The 24015-nt window shown below is 33.1% G+C and overlaps 1 protein-coding gene across 1 annotated transcript in view; it reads left to right on the top strand.

Annotated features, from left to right (window-relative positions):
• LOC145254424 (glycolipid beta-1,4-mannosyltransferase egh-like) overlaps window positions 1-24015 on the top strand; it is a 136972-nt gene that overhangs the window by 100567 nt on the left and 12390 nt on the right. The gene's annotated exons all lie outside the window — the stretch shown is intronic.

The raw sequence follows: 24015 nt of genomic DNA, 5'->3' as shown, positions 1-24015 counted from the left end.
CCTAATTTATAGTTATTCATCCATTATGGATATCACCCCCCCCCCCCGATAAAGGAGGGATTGAACCTAGTAATTCACTCCCGTTCGTCTGTTAGCACTTTTCTCAACAACCACACCTTGAATTTTTAAAAATTTTGTACAGCACAAACATTAGTCATGGTAAAGGTAAATTTTTGCCAGAACAGATTTTCCGGGATAACTCTGGTTGCTCCCCCCTCTTCCTAGGCACTATTATAATTGCCCTTAAATCGTTCATCCATTCATTTGTTTGCACTTTTCTCAATAACCACTCCTTGAATTTTTTAAAATTTTGTACAAACATTAGTCATAATGAAAGTAAATTTTTCGCTTGTGGAAGGTGACCTTGCATGCTCAGCTTGTTTTTTTAATGAATTTGATTTTCAATTTTGGCCCGTGTAGCCCTAAAAAGTCAACAATACTACCCCTGTTTGAAAACTTTAGAGACCCCTGTTCTAGATCCCAGACTATCTACCGAACTCCAACCATTGTCTAATCACCGCAGTATTGTATCCCTGTGTTTGTTTTACAAGTACTTCCACGGAATGTGCTTCAATGAACTTGCTGTGTCTTTACCCCTTCGATGTAAATATTTCGAAAAACCCAAATAGCAAAATCTCACTTCACTGTAGACATTTACTCTAATAGTTTCTTTCATCTAACTGTTTGCCTTTCGAATTTCCTACCTGCTCTACTTCTATAACTGTACCAACATGTAAAAATTTAAATGTAATGTGAATAAACATCATGCTGCACAACTCTCCACTTAAGATGCCCCATAAATCTGCTCCCTCCAAATCATAGTAGCCTCTTACTTCTGTAGCAATATACATGCCCAGTTTGAAGCAAAGACTTCTTATATATAGTCATCCACATACAGTACTGTTTCGCTGTATCACTTATCAGTGCAGCGAGACTAGCAACTATCTCAAGCCAGGATAAAAACTCTACCGCCCAAACGACAGTTGGCGCTTTTAACTGTTATGCTGTTCGACTGCTGCTATGCCGGGTAGTGAATTAACAATGTTATGACATAACTAAAAAATGGTTGATATACCGCAAAACTGGCTACCACGCCACATTTAAGATTTACTTCTAATATCTTCATAATAAAAATTATGTTGAAGCCCTCTCACTCTCTGAATAAATTGTCATAATTATTGCGAAAAAAAAAACAAAAAAAAAAACACTTTTTTTTTTTTTTTAAACTGTTATTTCATTCTAAACAAGACAGTACCACTTTGATGTAAGGGGCTACTATTTGGGGTAAAATTCACAGGGATACTGTATAGGGAGTTGAGCAGCGAGATGTCTGTTCACATTACACTTGAATTTCTGCATATTAGTACTATAAGGTTAGTAGGAACCCAGGAGAGAATTCCAAAGTTTAGCAAGGGAAGAAACTATTTGAGTAGGTTTTCCGTCATTTAAGTATATCTACATATTAGAGGTGGGATTTTGCTGCTTGTGTTACTTTAGAAGGCAGAAGAACTTCATTTTAAGTATTCATACCTGAAACTAACTTAATAAATTATTGACTGTATGAACATGTAAATATTAGAACTTATGTGATACTATCGACACCCCCCCCCCACTCCGAAGTGTTAGGAAGTAGCGGAGAAAGAGAAAAAAAAAAAAAGAGGAAATATGTTTATCAGCAGAACAAAGATATAGGAAATTGTTTGCAAAGAAACACAAAAGAAAGCAAAAATAGGATTGTTAATACAAGTTTGATTCGGGACAAAAGGACTGATCCATATATTTTAGGGTTAGTTTTAGGAAACAGTTTGCAGACGGTCTTGGGTTTGCGATAATTGAGAACTGTCTCCAGTTTGGGATGGTTGACGACTCAAAGGTCTTCTGAAAGAGAGATTGAAGTCTAAGCCGGATAAGGCTAGACTGAGCCGAGAAGAAAATTGCTGTGAACCGACACGAGCAGACAGCTAATAACCGACAACATTTGGGGTACCTTTTTCTACACTACATGACGGTATCCCACACACCCAAAGTTTAACTGATTTACATCCAGTACTTGTCTTGTGTTGTTCCTATTTACTTGCCTCCCCACGAGGGCAGTTAGATACAAGGTTGGTTTTTAATGTGGAGAAAATCCAGCTCCCCAAAAAGGGGCCCTCTGGATAGAAACAAAAATAATTCTCAGTCATGAAGGATTTCTCCACTTTTAGCATGGCGTAATCACGGGGATGATTGGGTCACACTTATGTAAAAACAGGAACTGATATTCCTTCCATAGCAATTTTTATACTTTTATTTTTGTTTCTTTTCTTGTGGAAATAAATTTTACAAAATTTATATGTATTTAATGTTGAGCAATCTCTGCTGCGAAATGGTCGTTTGTTGAAAACTTGATGAAAAACATCTGTGACTTTTATTGGCACATTCTCGTATATGAGTGTTTTCTCACTTTTGATATTATTCTTGTGACTGTAAACTAGATCAATAAGTCATTGATATCAATAAATAACATTTTGCTTAAGTACTCTTGTACAAGATGCACTTTGACAAAATTTAGTGGTGAAAATATAATTTAAAATAATTTACATGAGATTTATTTTCAGTGAAATTTGTAGATGAAAGATATATTTAAAACTTTAAAAAGGATTTAGCATGAAATAACTCAAAAATTGACTTTAGTGACTTCATGGAGATTAACTAATTTGTATTTTTCCTTTGAAAAAACGAGCAATTATTGATTTTTTTATGGTTTCTTATTAGGTGATTGATTTCATTTAACTATTACATTTAATTCTATTTATGCATAGTTTCAACATTGTGCGTAATTGAGTAGAATTTAGGATGAAAACGTTCAAGCACATAGACATGATTTCTCTCTCTCTCTCTCTCATATATATAGTGCTCTTGTTTGTGTATGCAAAATGTCTCTACCAAACTCCTCTCTGAATACTTAGTTTACAGACATTGATGGTTTTTTAAATTTTATATCCATCTGTCGATAGCTCAAGTGATAACAACACTGGAGCGCTAAATAACGACTAAGACTGGGGCAGTAATTGTCTGTATTTTTGAGATGAGGTGTTTTCATTTATTGAGATTGTCGGGCTGACTTCCTCATCTTGGTTGTTATAGTCACATCAGTACAAACCAAATGGTAAGCCCAGATGTGGTTAGCCTGTTCACTAAAGTCCCAACTAGTGAGGCACTAGCAGTAATTCAAGACAAACTAGCTGTGGACCTCTCCATAGAAGAGCGCACATGTGTACCATTGCCAAACTTAATGGAAATGCTGACATTCTGCATAGAAACAACCTACTTCAGAATGGATATTGATGTATATCGACAAGAGGAGGGGCTAGCTATGGGCTCGCCATTATCACCAGTGATGGCGAACATATACATGGAATACTTCGAAGACATGGCCTTAGATTCAGCTCTCTTAAAGCCAACCATGTGGCTAAGATACGTTTATGACACCTTCATACTCTGGCCCCATCAGGAAGACATCCAGGCTCTCCTAGACCATGTGAACTCAATAAGACCATCGATACAGTTCACAATGGAGAAAGAAAAAGATAACCAACTGGCCTTCCTTGATATACTCATATCACACACAGAGCATGGATTTAAGACATTCGTATATCGCAAGCCTACCTTCACCGGACAATACCTTAACTTCAACTCCCATCACCCATACAGTATCAAACATGGAATCGCACGCGGCCTACAACATTGAGCAGAGACAATAAGTAGCGACACCATTACATACCACCAAGAAATGATCAGGTTGAAGAATACCCTCCATCGTAACAACTACTCCGATAGCATACTATCCACCAGATGTGTTAATAGTATAAGAGAAGAGAATGAAACTCAAAAGCTACCAACAGTCTGCCTACCATACATATGAGGCATCTCCGAAAAGATTCAGAGAATATGTGCCCCCTACAACATCAGGACGGTATTCAAGAGCGAGTCAACACTCAGACGACACCTGGTATGAGTGAAGCCCCGCATTGAGGAGAACATGACCAAGAACTGCATATACTCCATCCCATGCAGTTGCAGAAAAGTTTACAAGGGTGAAACATGCCAAACCCTTAAGTAAGGGTGGAAGAACACCAAAAAGCGGTAACTAAAGGGAAGACTGAAAAATCTGGTATAGCCAACCATGTCTGGATGGAGAACGGGGACCATCGCCCCCTATGGGATGAAGTAAAAATAATAAATAGAGACCCACTTGAAAGTGAGAAAACTTAAAGAAACAGCTCACATGCTCAGACATAACAACCTAACGAGCAAACCAAGCGTAGAGCGGAATGCAATTTGGACACCTCTCAACAAGAGAGAAAACCTTGAATAACAACATAGGTTTAACATTAACAAAAACCAACAAAGAATTGTCCTAGTGACATATGGCCGGGTGGTCCTAGACGTTCTATCAAAGTTTACAGTTACCCAAAGGTGCTGAGTTCAATCCTGAACGAAGGCAGTGAAAAGTAGCATTCAAAACAGAGAATCAGCAACTATGTCCCAGAGCCTAGCTGGAGTCCGAACACGGTACCCCCGTAGTAATAATAATAAAGGGTTGGGTTCGAGACTCCTAACAAACGGTTCCACAGTTTGATACAAAACACCTGATGAAGGCTGGAGAGCAAAACGGGCGAAACGTTGTGACTATAACAACCAAGATGAGGAAGTCAGTCTGACAATCTCAATAAATAAAAAAATAAAAAAATAAAATAAAAAATAAGACTGGGCCACTAAACGTTTTGGTTTCAATTTTAGCTGATGGCATCCAAGAAATTTTTTTTTATTTTTATAATTTTTAGAATCATTACTATATATTGGATACAATATAATAATCAATTGAGACTTGGATCCATAATAATAAATATGAAATCTGCATGAATTAATGTAGTATTTATGCATATTTTAACATTGAACAACGCTAGGCGGCCTGTTAGTATGCGTGTGTGTGTGTATGTGTGCGTGTGAGTGAATGTCTAATTTACCGCTGACTCTACACTCCTATACTTCAGATTTTATGCTTGAAAAGTATTTGAAACTGGTGGTACTCATGTATCGGCGTTAGCTAAGAAAATTGAGGAACTCAAGTTAAAACTCCTGTTCTATAAGCATGTATTATTATATTCTTTATGAAATGTATAATAATAATATAAACATTTGTATTATTTTGTAACTAAATAATCAACATCCTCACATCAACATGTCGAGGTAAAAAAATTTTTTTAATATTTTCTATGCACAAACAGGAAGGACGGTACTATTTTTAGTATTTTTATTTATTTATTTTTTTTAAACAACATTATTTATCATATAATTCTAAAGATAACAAATACTAAAGAATGTTTCTATTTAAGCATCTAAGTCCTCCTAGCCATACTCGTACTAAACTTTGTTAATATGAAAACAAATGCAGAATTTACGAAAATTAGTGTAACCCAAATTTACAAACAAGGAGAGATGAATTACAAGTCAACTGAACCTTTGTCTGATAAAAGCACGGCCATTAGCTGCTGATCAGTTTCCATGGCAGCAATAAGATCATGCTGATAGTCTGTGAAGGAACGTATGAGCGCAACTCAAATACTGCTATTATAATAAAATTCTTCTCATTGTCAGACACACTATTCTTCCTTAGTAGTAGTAGTAGTAGTAGTAGTAGTAGTAGTAGTGACAGATAAAAATTGAGTCTTTTTTTTTTTAAACTATGAAAGCAACAATAACTTTAATCATCAAATTATAATATTGCATTTTATTAATTTTTTTTAAATAAGCAAGCAATATATTTGTACTAGTTGGTCGTCCAGTTGTACAATAATACACTTAAATATGATATTTGACTTTATGCAGATTGCGTATGTATTATTATAGAATCAATCTTCTATTGATTATTATTAGGGCTGTGACAACAGCATATTTTTTTCATTGGTTTTACTCTCTAGTATATATCCGACACGGACAACCGAGGATCACATCACTCTACATAAAGATATCAGTGATTATATACCTGCGAATCAAAACAAGGAAAAGAATATGCTGTTGTCATAGCCCTAATTACTCTATATTACAAGGAATAATTTGAAATAAATAAATAATGATAATGTCGTTCATCAAATTCCGTCTGTGTTTGTTTACAATATCATGTCAGCTGATATTTGGGCTTGACGATCTTAAAAATAGTATTTCTTATCTCATAGATGAACAAGAATTTTTACAGGGGAATATTCTGTTACTCTGACCAAGGTTACACCAATGTAGCGTAAAATATTCCCCCTATAAAATTTTTTATCTATAAGAGAAGAAAGATTATTTTTAAGATCAGATTTTTTCAATTTTCGATACTTATCAAATGAATTTCTGTACAAAACATATCTAAGAACACTGCCAAACATATAAATTAGCTTTGTGTTAAATTTGGAAAAAAATAGGCTCAGCCATTTCGGAACATATAAGGAAGGAACTCACACACACACATACAAAATGACTTTTATATAATAGTAGCAATAGAGATCTTGCCACAGACTCTCTATTGGTTGGTCTGTCACACTTAAAAATAAGAATATTAGGATTGCAGTTTCATTACTATTCTTTTAACAATTACAAGAAACCCTATCAACCAAGATGGCAATCTGGGCTTTCATACGTTGAATAGCAACCATGGCCACAAGATACTGACATCTCTTGGAAACTTAAAATTACAAAATCCAGATATAGGAATAAAACGTTTTAATGGTTTTTGACGTAAATTTTTTTTAAAGAAATAAATAATACCGACTCATTTATTTTTTCTTTTCTGTCTTATCTTTTTCAAACAATTTTTTATCAAAATCTTTTGAAAGTGATTCTTTTGTTCAACTATTTAATAATTAAGTACGGGTTGTTAGAGTTAGGTTTTGAGGTTACTAGTCACATTTTAATTTAATTAAAATAATATTTCTCCAAAATTTCAATTATACACATGAACGAATATCATGATGAACACATTAAATAAAAACGTGTATTCACAACTTCCTTTTCGTTTATGTTTTCTTTGTTTTATTCAAATTCTCAAAGATTTTGGTAAAAAAATTGTCTGAAAAAAAAAGACCTGAAAATAAGCCCCCTTTTTTGTGACTTTTATATAAGAGATTAGAATTCCCTTCCTGCTGCCTGCTTCCCTGGCTGTATTGATATGCAGAAGTTTAAATGTAACATAAACAAATATCTTGTTAATCTTTCCTAGACGTGGCCCCAAATAGTAGCCCCTTATGTCCAAGTGTTGGTATGCTTTGTAAGGGGTGAACATGAGTTTAAAAAAAAAAAAGGGTTGATTTGTCTAGTAAGATCAGTTTTAATTCTAGCAGTTTCTGTGACAACAAATGGAGTTTTCAATAGATTTTCTATGTCTTCTATATATTTAAAATACAGTAATAAAATCATCCAATGGATTGATATATTAATGCAATAGGATGAATATTTAATAAGTTTTAGTTTATGTAAATTTTTTAAAAAGACAAAAAATAAAGGAAACCTGCCATAGACTTTTTAAAAATCTGTATGTGCATATTATATATAACTAGCAGGGGTACCAAGCATTGCCCCGGGTCTGGAGAGGTAGTCAATACAACCAGAAAAAAAAATAGGCCCAACCTGGGTGGAGAGAGGTGTGGGGAGGGGTGCAAAAGCTTAAGCGAACGGTAAAATAATTCAGTTTTTGTTTTGAAAGGAAAAAACTCCCCTTACGTAAGCCTGGAAATAACGGGGGAAAAAAAGAGTAGGCAGGCAGGGTCGAACCTGTAACACAAAGGAGGAAAAGATGGTAAAAAAAAAAACAAAAAAAAACGCTTAACCCCCACAGCCACAGTGACATACGAATTCGCTGCCATTCAAATTAAGGCTAGTCATTGCAACGCATATGATGATTTTGCAAAAAATGTTGACGAAAAAGTGACCCCTCCTTGTACAAAACTGCCCCATAAGGGGTGAAGGAATGAATATTTTTAGTCAATTTTTCGATAATTGTCGTCTGAAGGATTGAGCTTGAAAACGATACCGATCTCGTGAGGATCCATTGCGTGTGTGAAAAGTTTTTGCAAGATATACAAACACACACATTTTGCCTTTTATATGTTAGACTAGTGGGGGGTTGAATTTATTTCAGTATTAAAAACATAATTGACACGTGGCCGCAATAAAAGTTAACTCTGCTGCTTCTATTTGACCTCACTTGAGGTCATTTTTTTTAATCTTTAAACTAAATCGGGTTACGACGTTGTATGACGCATACGTAGAAGCAACATTGTCATGAGAGGACGGTTTTTGCTGACAGCCCCCCCCCCTGTAGAAAACTACTGATTTCAGTGTGAAGGAATTAACGTTTTTGGCCAATTTTTCGATATTTGTCGGGCGAAGGGTCGGGCTTTAAAATTATATCGATCTTGTGAAAATCCGTGAACCGTGTCAATAGTTTTTAGCAGACATACATACATACATATATATATATACATACATTTTCGCTTTTATATGTATAGACCAGCGGGGGGTACCCGGCGATGCCCGGGTTTTTGGAGGGGTGTGTGTGGTGTTAAATAAAAAGAATCGGGGGGGGGGGGGCTCAAACCCGAAGCCCTGAGGCGAAGTTTGAAAATAAAATCGGCCAGCCAGAATGAGTTAGTGAAAGATGTTTGAATTTATTTAAGAACCAAATTGACAGGTGCGCGGCCGGAAGTCGTCGAGTGTTACGACAACGTAGGTTTGTTTGTTATAAGTGAAGTAGAAAAGGAAAACATTAACACTAAGGTCGGAAAAAAAACTAACGTAAGGCAAACGAACGATGAAAACAGGAAACGAACACGTGAAAAATGGCTTAAATAAGCCTGTTTCGATATTAAAATTTAAAAAAAATCAAGAAAAAAAAAACATTTCACACCACGGTTCGAACCCAAAACGTTTAGATAATGAACCAAGGCCTTAACCAACTGAGCTAAGGCGACGTTCACAAAATTTGTTCGGTTTTTCAACTATTTAAAGTAAATCAGGTCACAATGTCATCTGACGCATGCGTAGAATCGGTCATTGTTACGAGAGGAGCCTTTTTGTTGACCCCCCCCCCCTTGTCGAAAATTGTAAAAAATATTTTGGGTGTTTGTATTTACAATCAGAAAATGTAATTTCGCTGTTTTGTGTACTTATTACTCACCATGCGATTGTTAGCACTACTTTGATGTGTGCAAACTGTAAAATTTTATTCTAATAAGATTTATTCTATATATCATTACAGTGTAATGGGTCAAAGCATGAGGACTTGATATTATGTGGGGGGGGGTCATGGCAGTTACTTTTATCTCATCTGAAATCAGTAAGCAAAGAGAAGTGTTGATCAGTTAAAGTACAACTTGATGAATTTGAATGAAACTAAATCTTATTTCTAAAAACGCTGACTAATAATTTACCTCAATTGCAGACAGAAGATTTTATATGTAGTTTTTGATTAGAAATCTGTACCATTAATATTACAGGACAAAATCGCCCTTTACTTTATATCATATAAATTTTCCTACTTTCTGTGTATGTGTGTGTGTGACGCGATTTATCTCGGCCTACAGGCAACCCACCCAGGCAAGTTAGGTACCGAAATGAAGCTTATGACCCAGTGGATGTTTTAGTGATATTTATATCCATATTTGGTATAGGGAAATGAAGAAAAAAATGCAAAAAAATAACGATTTACTAAACTGAATAGTTTTCCGGTATTCACCGGAAGTTATCTCCCTTAGTAAGTTCGATTTATTGTCTGTGTGTAGTGTGTGACACAGTTTATTTCAGCCTACAGGCCACCCACCCAGGCAAGTTAGGTACCGAAATGAAGCTTATGACCCAGCAGATGTTTTAGTGATATTTATATCCATGTTTGGTGTATGGAAATGCAAAAAAAAAAAAAAAAAAAATGCAAAAAAATAACGATTTACTGGATGCAAAAAAATAACGATTTACTTTATTTACTGGATATTTTTCCGGTACAAGGACCCAAGTTTACCCAGCTGGGCAAACTTAGGTTCTTGTATATCGAAAAAACGTTCTGTCTTATATATTTTCTTGTTTTAAAATTTCTGAGTATTTTTACATTTTTGTGACTCGCAAAACCATAGTTTTTCTTTCTTTGTAAAATTCTATTAGAATTAGTCTGGCGTAAAGGTTACCTTTTGAACTGAATCTGCAATCTTACAATTAACTTGTTCCTATGATTTAAAAAATGTAAAAAAAAAAAAAAAAATGAAAAACAATCATATTCTAGAATAAAAACAAACATTTTTTTTTGTCTTCACATGAAGCAGATAAATAGCATTTGCTGCAAGATATGAATATACATTTCATCTAAACATTCGATGTAGATTTAAAAAAGAACTTTAATCCTTTAATATAACTTTATTCATATGAATTTATGTCTGTCTATCCGTGCAGCTTTATCATTTCAATCCTAATTTCCACTAAATTTTGATCGAGCTGATCTCTTAGATGGTTTCAAACAATGTTTGACTTAGATTTTTAGTCTTTATTCATTTAGATAATACTTCGAATCTGATTCAATCCAATTTTCAAAAACTGGTTGGGTCACCCAGGAAAAGATTTTAAGCAGTAAAACTATGCAGCCATGATTGCAAGGGAGGTAATTACACAATCTCAAAAGAATTGTTCCAATTTTAAGAGAGAGAGATACACACACATATATGCTCCTATAAATGTTTTTTTTGTATTGCTATTCATATTAAAAACCCTTTTTTCTATTTATTGAAAAAGAAAATACTACTTTGTTATATATGGCTCATGGAACTGCATTCATCTGCAAAAGATCAAGCTAATTTGCATATTCTTTTAAACATTCATTTTAATTAATTCCCTCTTAGTTTTTTCCGTTTTCTTATGGGATGATCATCTTTAGTTAACTATTACGTGTAATTATATTCAGTTAGATATTCTACATGATTTATATTTGCATAATAAGGTTCTAGTAAAAACAAACCGTTCTGTATATATTTATATATGTATTTCTTTAAAAAATTTTGCTTACCATCTCTGTCAGTTTTTACGGGCATGAAACTTAATATAAAGGGTATATGCTATGGTTTCAAATGATCTGAAATAACAGCAAGGAAAGACTCGATTCCAAATATTTCTCATATGTTATATCTCCCCTGTTTTTGGAAATAAGGTACGATTATGAATAACACCAGTATCAAATAATCCTTATACACTGTGAAATTTATTTTATGTATGAAAAACAAAGAAATATCAGATATTTTGTAATTCATATGCAAAACTAGGAAAATAAATGACTATGATTGAAACATTTTATGGCTGTAAAAAAACTGCCGAACACAGGCTCTGGATGATCCCCTTAATGTGTGACCTTAAGGGCAAATGTCACAGATCCCACTACGCAATTCAGGTCATTAGCTTTCCAACGAGCCTTTATGTGTTAAATTCTGATCAATAGTCACTTAGATTTCAAACTTATAAAATTGCCAAAAAAAAAAAAAGGTGGTGTATATATATTGTGGTGGTGGGGGCTACTGTCTTAATTTACACATATGCCATCATCATCATTAGTATTAGTTGTAGTAGTATTTTTCTGTATTCATTTTTGCCATAAAACAAAATCTAATAACCGATCAAATATTAATAATATAAAAAGATATTAGCATTCCTTGACGGAGGAAAATCATAGAATAGTTCACTCCCTCCAAAATTCTTGTGTTAAGAATGTTTTTTCTAAATAGTACATCATTATTTAGAAAATTGTTTTAATATGGAGAGAAGGACTTGATAATCTATTCACTTTATACACAATCTTTTTATTGCACATACAGACCGTTGATTATTTCCCATCGTTTATGAAAAACTTCAAATAACATTAAGGATGAACCTTGCAAATCAGCTTTGTTTTCAAAGAAATATAAATCTTTGTCACAATTTTCAATCAATTACAGGGAAAACATTTGAGTAAATATTTTAAAAAATTTACTTATGTAATACATGCCCCCAGCATACATTTTACGTTTTGCAAAAATAAATACGGACATCATACAGTTTTACAGTAATTAAACAAAAAAATTCAAGCAATAAATCTCTAACTGGAAATTGAGAAAGTTTAAAAGAATCGGAATTGGCAATTTAGAACAGAATTGGTAATTGTATCAGAATCGGGGAAAATTTTGTAATCGTCCCATCACTAATATATATGTGGCAATTAAGCTACACAGAATTTTCCATGTTTAATCCTAAAGAGGACTTCTCAGGTTTACATATGGAATTGATGTTACTGCATGTTTTTATATATACGTGTGGTGTTAATTTTGCTAGTTAACCAATCAGATTCTTATTTCTGCTCCCATTTTCAACAACTAATGGTCGTGCTTTTATCAGAAAACGGTTCATTTAACTTGTAATTCAATTATCTCTTTATTTTTGGAGATGAGTTAGCCATCTTTCTTTGTGTTAAAAGGTGACCTTGTCTTAAGTCTTGACAAGTCCTTATGAGGATGAAACTTGAAGTAAATATTGAAAATTGATACATAAAAATATATCTCCTTATAAAATTTTATGTGGACATCTGAAATGTACATATGAAGAGTTTGGATGCAAAACATGATGAATCCAGTTTCTTAAAATATTTTAAACGAATGTTTTAAATCTAAAATTCGACCATGAAAGCTTATTTCAATTAAAATCAAGAATCTTCAGCAAATATTACATTAGATTAACAAAATGATTTGGAGTAAATCCAATACTCTCAGGTGCATGGTATCATAAAAAACCTTGACACCTCGATATATCTAAGGCTTTTGACAGGGTATGGCACGATGGTCTTCTAAGGAATATCAGATCATATGGTATGACTGGAAAAATACATAATGTAATTAAATCCTTCTTAAGTAAGAGAAGAATCTAGGTTGTCCTCTACGGTCGTACATCTAAACAATATGACTTAAATGCAGGAGTGCCGCGGGGGGCTATCCTCGGACCTTTATTATTCTTGATATTCACAAATGACCCTCCCTGATATAAATTGTTTCTGAGATAGGTATATTTGTTGATACCACTCTCTATAATAGGCATGAGGGGAAAACAAATGAACACATAATCTAAGGAAATGGCAGAAACACTAGAGGAAGACCTCCAATCCTACCCAAAGCCGGCCAGAAGCTTACTTGGCCAAAAACATGGTGAGCCAATAACAACTACAGATGGCAGTGATTGCTGAAATGCAGTTAGGAGATTCGAAGTTCCTATCCGTCGCAGTTACCACCGGACGAAGACCAGAGGAATAGTTGGCCGAAACGTCATGAAAACAACAAATAAAGATGAGAATAATAGTCCGCAATAAATAAATTAGTATTTTGATCCGTTTGAAAATACAGAATGCTCCATATTTTGCAGTAAAATATTCATTATTTGCAAATTTTGTATGTAACACAATCAAAATACTGTTAGTCGACACATCAACATGGACAAAACTTTTTAATGTTAAATCATTTCTTTATATAAAGCTAAATAATGGCGTCAAAGGTGTAGAATTGGCGAGGAAAAAAATCTTACCTTACAGTTGACTAGTAGGGAGACCTGACGTTGCCTGGGATTGAATGATGATTAACGAATGTTTCACACTTCCATATTTTTATCGTCAAAATCGGTGAAATCTACCATTATTTTCAATAAAATCGATTAAATGTCTGCTCTAGTTGGGGACCCATCGCCATGCATTAGGAGGAAGCATTGCAAGCCTGCCTGCAGCAACTTGGTCCATAATACATTGTATTCTACATTGCACTGTAGAGAAGCTACTGTTGATCTTATAAAATTAGTTTTTATATATAATGATTTGAATTAAAGTTTAAAATACAAATATTGAGTATCGTGCTTCAATTGTGCTCTAGAGATATTCATTTTGAATGAGCTCCTGCCATATAAAAAAAAAAAAAAAAACCTACTGTTGATTTTATGTTGGGCCTTTCTGCTTGTGTAGTAATAAAAACTTCTCAAATGCACTTGTGATGTTAGGTTGTATAAGGTGTTAACTTTGGTCCAAATCGTCTGTTCCTGCTTTCATTGGATTTTTTCGATTATCAATACTTATTGACAACCTTCACACACACACACACACACACACACACACACACACAAAGTTCCTTTTATGTAATAGTGGATAGATAGAAGATAGAGTCCTGACTTTTGCAGAAATTTTTTAACTCTGACTACCTACCTCTGAGTGGCACTCTGTGAACTAAAAATCTGTCAATGTAACAAGATACCGACATAATATTCTATGGTGATGGTCAAAACATTTCTAAAGCATATTTTTATACAACGCTAGCTGTACTTGCCAGGTGTTGCTTGAGATGTAGTGAAATAATTTTCGGCTTCAATATTTCATTTGCACATTTTTTTAACACCCATTTCTAAGAGAGACAACTCTTTTGTTTTGTTCTTTAATTAAAAGTATGAGTTATTCCTCTTGCTGATTTTGATTTTTCAGTCATAAGTGAAAAATATTTTTATATTGCAATTTGTCCAGGAGTGGCTACATATTTAAAAAAAAAAAAAACTGTAGCAAAGTAAGTTGTTATAAATTATTAGTGTTTTTTCCTTGTCTCATAAAAAAATATATATTTATGCAAATCTAGTAGAAGTAGAATCCCAGGATACGGTGGCACGGGGATATTTTTTTTCAGGTTACGATGTGAAATACAATGTTTTTCTGGTTCCGCCTTACGGTGTTATTTATAATGTTATTTGATTATATACATGTGTATTATATACTGTACTGTATTTTGTTACTAAATTTTAATATATACTGTACAAAATTTTGCTTAGGCCCCACCATATGGCGATTTCACCTTACAATCCTAATCTCGGAACGGATTAATGCCATATCCCGGGGTTTTACTGTACATATAAAACGAAAAATGCGTAACCAAATGTATGTCTGCAGGTTTAGAATGAAGTACTAGAGATAACAATAGTAATTTAATTCAAACGTTCAAGCTAATTAATGGAATTTTTAATAACAGTAAACAGATTAATATTTTTATCTGAAAATTTACTATGAAGGCAAATTTTAAAAAGAAATTTATTTCCACTAATAGAGTAATAAATATATATATATTGTAATAAGTTGCAAATGCAAGTTAGTGAAATACATATTTCATAAATGGCAGGCTTGCAATGAGAAATACCAAGATAAGTGAGCTGGCCTGAGAAATCGGCTTTCTCTTTGTGAACCTTTGCAAAAATTATATCTATCTCGGATGGTAGTCCCTTTAGTTAGTAAATTTGGTATTTTCTTTTTATTTTCTTTCCATCTGAACATTTGCTTTTAAAATTACGACTTTTATAGATTTGCAGGTATGCTGAAAACGAACGTATTTAAATTTGGGACAGAAATAGATTTCTGAATATTAAGACATTTATTATCCAATGTAATCTATTATGTAATCACTGGTGGCCATGTTTTTTTCCAACTAAAATGTACTAATATGCATGCGTGTTACAAAACACCTTCCCACTTCTCCCCATGTTAAGAATGGCGAATGTCATTGATTTTTATTAAGTAATACATTGGGGGAAAAAATGTCTTAATATCCAGAAAACTACTTGTCTGACCCAAAATTAAATGTGGTATTCGTTTCAGTATACCCAACAACCTTTTAAGTCATCATTTTAAAAAGGTGAGTGTTAAGGTGGAAAGAAAATAAAAAAAAATTATTTTAAATTTTTTTTATAAAACGGTTTATCATTTTTTTTTTTTTTAAGTAGACTAGGTGTAGTCTATCCCAAATGACATCATGACCAAAAGAGTATCGATTAGGTTTCGGTAGGCCTTCGAACTGTTTTTGTTTGATTGAACTTGTGTTTTGATTTGGCTGGATTCAAACTTATTTGGTAACAAATCCGATATCATTGTAATCTCAAAATAAAACATTGTTACTTGTTTTAAACTTCAGTTGTGATTCTATTTGGAATGAAAATCTTTGTTAGAAATGTAAACAATTTTATGATGAAATTGGATGAATTAAAAAAATAAAAAAATAAATAAAAACAATCAGATGCAATTTCTTTTGCAAAATTTTTTTTTATTTTGTTCTAGCTGGGGATGGAACATCCTACCAGATAACCACTATCTCAGACATTCCAACTGAGAGATGTTTTTTAAGATTCTAACCATCCCTTTAAGCACAATTTTTTTTTTATCTCTTGCACTTGGTTCACAAGGTATATTTGTCAGATTGTTTTTCAAATTCTTTTTGTAAACCAGAATTAATCTGCATATTAACAGTGAATATGTTCTATGCAATAATTGATTTTTTTCCTTACAAATTGAGTAAGAAATATTACAAAGAAATAACATTTTACTTTTAAAAACTGAATATATTATTTGACGTTATTAAACGCATCTGATGAGGATAGATTAAATGTATTTATTAATAATAAATCATGTCTATTTGTATGTATGATTGACTGCAAACTCTATCTACATTTCAAGTATATAATTATGTTGTCGGTATTATTTTTCATTTAGTTTTAATGGATGCTATCGAAGAAGAAAAGGGTGGAGTCGTGGAAACGTTTTAAGATTAATCCATCTGAAAGTAGAGCAGTCCATGTAATTTGTAAACTGATGAATATTTTTTATAAGCCAATTTTTTTTATTTTTTTTTTACAAATAAATATAATGTATTCCAAACTATTTTTTAAATCTTTTTCTACATTTCATGATATATATATATATAATACTAGCAAGGATGCCCGACATTGCCTGGGATTCATTGAGAATCAACGAATCTTCCACATTTCCAACACTTTTTTTTTTTTTTTTTCAGTCTTCAAAATTAGTGAAATCTTCCTTTTATTTATTTATTTATTTATTTATATTTTTTTTCCAATCAAATTTATTGATTACCTGCTCTAGTCGGGGACCCATGGCTGTCAACAAAGAGGAAGCTTCACATGCCTTCCTGCAGTGACTTTAATACATTGTAGTCTACATTGCACTGTAGAGAGCCTACTGTTGATTTTATAAAATTATTTTTATATAATGGCTTCAGTTAAAATTTAAAATGTATCATTGTTTAATTGTGCTCTAAACAGAAACATTCATTTTGGATGTGCCTCTGTCATATCAAAGAACCTACTGTTGATTTTATATGCTGGGCCCATCTGCTTATGTGGTGATAAAACTTCTCAAATGCACTTGTGATGTTAGGCTGTATCAGAGTGTTAACTTTAGTCAAAATTGTACTGTTCCTTCTTTAATTGGATTTTTTCAGTTATCGGAGGCATTTTGATACAAAATCTATCTAAGAACACTCTCAGACATAAAGTAGAATTGTGTGAAATTTCAAAAAAGTTGACTCTGCTGTTTGTAAGTTCCATAGGGAACGAACTTACACAAAGTGCCTTTTATATATAAGTATAGATATTATATACTGGTTTAAAAAAAAAATGATTATATAAACTGTATTTCGCAAACGTACAGATTCTAAATTTCAATTCTATTTAGATTCCATAATGAATTTTTCATTAAAATTAAAACTTTTCTCAGCTCATAACTTCAGTTACGTAAACATTATTTTCGTACAGTTTTCACCATTGCTGTCAATGTGATTGATTGCTTTCACGTCTCAAAATATTCAAGTGTGTCTCAATATTATGAACCTAGGCATGCTGTAATGCAAAAGTTTGAGTACATGTGCCTTTTCCTAACCACCTTTGGACAAAAACGATTTAAAGTAGTGATGGTTAGCAAGAAAATAAATAACAAATCAAACAGCCCCTCACCACGTAAAATAAATTTGGAAAGAAATCCTCTACTCTAAATAATGAGCTTTTTTAAACTTATGAGAAATTAAATAACTGATGTAATTCTGATTTTTGATATGAATACTAGCAGGCCACCCGACGTTACCAGATCATAAAATACACTTAAATATGATAATTTATGCAGAGTTCATATTTATTATTATAGAGCCAGTTCTTTATTGATTATCATATATTATATAATAGTGTTCCCTCGGCATTGCCCACTCATAAAATACACTTACATATATTTTAATTTATGCAGATTTCGTATTTATTATTATAGAGCCAATTTTCTATTGATTGACTATATTGCACCCAATATATAGTAGTAATTTCAAAAGTTAAGAAAATAAATGACTTGGGTGCCATCAGCTAGAACGAAGACCAAAACATAACTCTCCAGCTTTATTCACTACCCTATGAGCCACGTTAAAAAATGTTTAACCTATAAATATATATTGATGCATGCATAAAAGAGCATTTAAAGTTAACTTACGCCTGCCTAGTTCTAATTTTTTTTTTTTCAATTTTGGCCCTTTAGCAGCTATTTTGACAGGCTAAAGACCAAATCTAATTTATTCCAGACGTTCAACTCTCCTATATATCAAATTTCAAGCCTGTTAATGAAAAATTAATCGGAGTTTCATAGAGATCGTTTCTCACTTTTATTTATATATATACATATATATATATATAAACACTGAGGAAGCATTTTTTTTTTCTCCCATTTATTTTTGACAGAGAATGTGTACTAGTTAATAATAAAGATTAGTAATACGCTTAATAAGGTTTTATAAAATGATGTAAGGGATGTCATTTTAAAGATTATAATCTACTAACCGGCATGGGAGTCCTCAGCTTTTACCTCTGATGTAATCCAAGTAAAAATGTAAGATATTGTCTAAATAATTTGGTTTATTAAATCAAGTAACATAAAATTACTATATCACATTTTAAAATTTATCATTCGAAGATGATATCTATATTAAATCCAACAAAGATTGTAGAATTCCATCTGGCCTTCAAGCTGCGATTAAAGTGTAGTATCTCATAGGTCCCGCACTCTCAGCCAAGCTTCAACCCAGACTCCATCGTCACAATGTTGCATCCATGTGCCTGTTTCACAAGTACTTTAATGGGATACATTTTAATGAACTTGTAGCACTTGTGCCCCCACAACATGCATACTCTTGACTAATTTGACAAGCAGCAAAATCCCACCCTTTCACTGTTGAGGTTCCTAGATGCCGGAAAGCCTTCTATGCTAATAGTTTCTTCTTTATTATACATCTGGGGTTATGTCAATTTTAGTGAGGGAGAGACTTTGCAGGTGTTTGTTGTATATTTTTCAAGTTTTAGCTAGACCTACAGAACCATTTTTGCACTTTATATAAAGAAAGCCATCTTGTATCTTTTTACTAGCTTTTTCTGTAGGTTGTTTCAGATCATTAAACCTTTTGACATTTTAGTTAACTGGTTTATATTTAGACAGAAACATACACTCCGATACATTTTAATTCTGATTTTTTTTTCACTTACTGTATCTTTTGCATATAGGTCATGGTGGTAAAAAGTGATTTTCTCCTTGAAATTCTATCAATTATATTGGTTTCAATATGCTATCGTTTGTTGTCTTCTTTGACCGGGTCATTTAAAGTCATCTTCGGCTTGACTTTTTCTCACTTACTCTCAATTTAAATGTGTATACATCTATTTAACCAATAAGAGCTTTGTTCAATATATCCATACCATTATAGACTATTGGAACGGTTTATTCTTATTCAGTAATCTCCGTTGATTATCACTGATTTTCATTCAAGTCGTTGATTTTATTTTCTCATCTTGTTTTTCTGACACCAAAATGCAAAAGATATGTTTAATCACTGCCCTTTCATATTTCATTCTGTCTCCATCACGGAATCATTTTTGGTCCTCTTACAAAAGGAGAATGAACCTGTAAATTCACCCTTGTCCGTTCGTCTATCTGCACTTTTCTCAATAACTACGCCTTGGGATTTGTTGAAATTTTGCACAAACATTAAATATGTAAAAATGTAACAGAACGAATTTTCCGGGAAAACTTCGTTTGTCGTCCCCCACCCCCTCCGGGTGCCTTTCAGATTAAAATGAAAAAAATCTTTCACAAAAAATACCCGTCTAGCTGAATCCACTGTGAAAAATTTCCCCCACTCTTTATCTGTGCCTAAATCAAAACGTGGATTCCATGAACAAAGCTTCTTTCTTAGAACTGCATGCCTGTGGAACTCTGTTCCATCTGCCTGCTTCCCACCTGACTACAACTTGGATGTGTTCAAGTCCAACGTTAACAAATTCCTAATGAACCACCCCCATAAGTAAACACTTCATCAAATCTTCACACTAACGTAATGTACTTGCAATAACCCTTATCCCTGAGTGGCTTCCGGGCCTTGATAAGTGGTGACCACTGTGTAAAAAAAAAAAAAAAAATTGATGCCTTGGATTTTTATAAAACTTTCTGAAAAGTTGTAACTGATTTTTATATACTTTTGTTTGTCTATACTTCGCGATAACTCTTGGGTGTGTCCCAGGGGCTCTTTTAGGACTAATAAAAACGCTCCATTTTTGGGACTATTTTACCATATTTCTCTAAAATTTTCTGTGTATGTCTATTTAGCAGTTTTGCATGGTGCTGAACTCAAATTTAAATATGTTAAGGCCTTGGGGACTTTTGGGGCTAAATGGAGGCAAATGATAGACTTGATCATTTCTTTTTTTGCATTGTGCAGAACTCAAATTTACATATGTTATAATCTAAAACTGCACCGTTTGTTCATTTTCACCAGGATTTGACGACCCCTGGGGACTTTTGGGGTTAAATGGGGTTGAGGGCAAATGCTGAACTTAGTCATTTTTTTATGCTTCTTTCACTGTGCACTCATGAGGGACCATGCATGCTTCTTTTTTTTTTTTTCGTTTACAATATATCTTTTTCTCCAATTGTTATTCTGAACATTTATTTTTTTTATTTATTTATTTTTTTTATTTATTTATTTTTTTTATTTATTTTTTTTATTTATTTATTTTTTTTATTTATTTTTTTTATTTATTTATTTTTTTTATTTATTTATTTTTTTTATTTATTTATTTTTTTTATTTATTTATTTTTTTTAACTATTTTCACCAGTTCTTTTTTGTTTTTTATAATTCTTATGATCTAATTTCTATAAAATCTGTTGTAAACACATGTATATAAAATGTTTATTGCTTAGTTGTATATAAAAAAAAAATTCGAACTACACCATTTAACATCTGCCTACACAATAAAATTTAAATAAAGTTTAATGTCATTAAAATCATTTCAATTTTTTTTTTTTTTTTTTTTTTTTTTTTTTTTCTTTCTTATCAGTTTATTCGAGCTTGGGATGGGACAGCTTACCAGATGCCAAGCATTCATTTAACTCAGCTGTTCCAACCAAGAGATCTTTTTAAGATTCTGACTGTCTTTAAGTGCAGTTTGAATCTCTTGCACTTGGTTCACCTGGTATATTTGCCAGATAGTTTTTGAAATTCTTTTTCAGGAGTCCAGTTGCTCCTGTAATTACTTCGGTCCTGGATATGACCTTAAACTATATCCAGTGGTGAGACCTCAGCTTGTGGGCTTTGGGGAGTGTGGAGCCACCCTTTAATTGCCATTGCTCCCAGGTCCACTCTGACCCGGAGTGGTAGTACCTGTTAGGGTTCCAACTATGGGTTAAATAGAAACCGACTTGAATACAACAAATATATTCTATTAAGAAATTTTCTTCAAAATCTTTGGATTCGGCATTAAATAACCTGAAAAGGGTTGATATGCCGTAAAACAACCAACCTATAATTACTGGAATGATAATAATCTTAAGATTCCAGGTTATTTTCATATCATACATATTTTGTGATCTTTTCCCCTCTCAGCTCTACATCATTGAGGACACTAACTTCTACTAAGGTTGCTTCTTTCTCCTCCTTGTCCCATGTCACTATGTCAGGGTTTTATGGCTGCATTTTCTAGGTATGTAGCTGTAGGAATTACATAGTCATAGTGGATGGTGCATAACTTATTTCCAACTGTTCTTTCTGGTATATGTTGTTCTCAGGATTTACAGATGAATGTCTGGTGACTCACACTCTACACTTTACTGCACTTGCTGTCATTGCTTAAATCACTCCTTTTCTTTAAAGCATTAGTCATCAAGCCTTGATCTTGGCCAGCCATTGTAATTCTCTCTTGATCCTCTTTTTAGCCAATGTAAAGAACCGTTCTTATCTATATAATCCTAGGTGAATTCATCCAGATAATACTTGGCACGTTGTTGGTTGGCCCATTCTTCCAGTTTTTTTTGCAATGGAAAAGTTCTTGGTATATTTTTGATGACTTATTTGGGTTATTTGTGTATTCATTGTTTTTTTTTTTTTTTTGTAGACTGTTATCCTCAACTTCATAATTGTTGTTTCACCACGTTTCGGCCAACTTATCCTCTGGCCTTCTTCAGGTGGTTAAGCATATGGTCTTATAAATCCAATTTTTGTGTTCTTATCTGGTCTTCTATTGTCGGGTCCGTACTGATTAGTACTATAGATTTATTTTCTCTTTTGGGCTATTTCTGTAGCAGGCTTGTTTTCTTATTCTGTCTCATTTGTAAGACAGTTTTGTCCAAAATTTGAGTAAAAACACAGGCAACTGGGGCCGCCTTTGAATTTAATATTCCCTTGACACTTCCTTCTTCAGAGGAAGCTGGTTTAATCTACCTAGGGTGGATGCCATATAACAAGCAAACAAATAGGACACCATTTGAAATTACAAGACATCACAAGAATTTCCTACTCTTATATTGTACTAGCAGGACCTGTTAACTGTTGTTGCCCGGTGGAAGCATACCCCCTCCCCATCCAACTTCCCCATTTTGAGAACGGTTTTTGGAATAGACCCTCCCCAACTTCCCCATGGTAAGAACAGCTGTCGGATAGACACTTTCAACCTCTGCAAGAGAATTACAGTGCAGAATGCAGATATTTATACTGTTCTACGCCAAATATAAATGATCTTGTCTTAATGAGTATACTGGATAACTTCTAAAACTCGTCATTCTCAAGGAAATTGAGTTGTATCTAATGTAAAAATTCCTTCGCCCTGCCAAAAAATAAAAAAAAATTTTTAAAAAACGCTGTAGAAGCCGAAAAGTGTAATTTAAAAAAAAACAAAAAAAACTCCCCTCTCCCCCCCAATAATAGGTTCCCGTAAACTTAAATATGCATTATTTCCTCTCTCCCCTCTCCTTAAAGGAACCCTGGACGGACGGTATTAAAATCACCCCCCCCCCTAAAATTGAAAATGGATCTTGTTTTAATGTTCTTCCTTTGTAGTGGTCAATGTTTGTTACTTTCAAAGTGTATAAGGAAACATACTTAATGATTGTTGCGAGATTTGTTTGGTTTTTGTTTTGTTTGGTTTTTTTTTACTTGCCTCCCCATGAGGACAGAGTTAAACATGAGGTCGGTTTTTAAGCGTGGAGGGAAACAAGCTCCTAAAAAGGGGCACTTTGGTTAGTAACAAAAATAAAAAATGTATCGGTCATGAAGGATTTCTCCACCATTAATTAAGACATAAGAAAATGAGTGCAACTCAACCTCCCCCCCGTTTCAAATACATAAAAAAAGGGGGGGGGGACATGATTTGTGTATGTATTTAGTTTATAATAACCGTAACTTAAAAAAAAGTACTTATGCAGTTTAAGACATATAAAAATGTAAATATTTGAAAAAAGTTGTATATACCCATTATGGAATGTAGTTCTAAAAAAAAATTCACTTGGTTAGATTGCGGTATCATAAATTGTTTTTTCGCTGAAAAAAACAAAAAAAAAACCTACTTGATCCAATTAAGTGTTTTTTTGAGAACTTTATTCTATAACGGCTAAGTACAATATGACTATTATTCAACATTTTCATTTGAGAGAGAGAGAACAGTACATTGTGTTATTTTTTTATAGCAGTTAGCAAAGAAATCAAACGCTCCACTCTCTAAAATAAAAAAAGTAGTGAGAGAGACAGAGGAATAGTATGTCGTGTTCATTTTTTTTTTTTTTTTTATAGCAGTTATCAAAAGAATCAAATGGCCTAGTCTCTATAATAAAAAAGTAA

The sequence above is a fragment of the Euprymna scolopes genome, chromosome 3 (assembly GCF_053919585.1).
Source record: "Euprymna scolopes isolate OS-2025 chromosome 3, ASM5391958v1, whole genome shotgun sequence".
Lineage (NCBI taxonomy): Eukaryota > Metazoa > Mollusca > Cephalopoda > Sepiida > Sepiolidae > Euprymna > Euprymna scolopes.
This window is presented reverse-complemented; position numbering and strand designations above follow the sequence as displayed.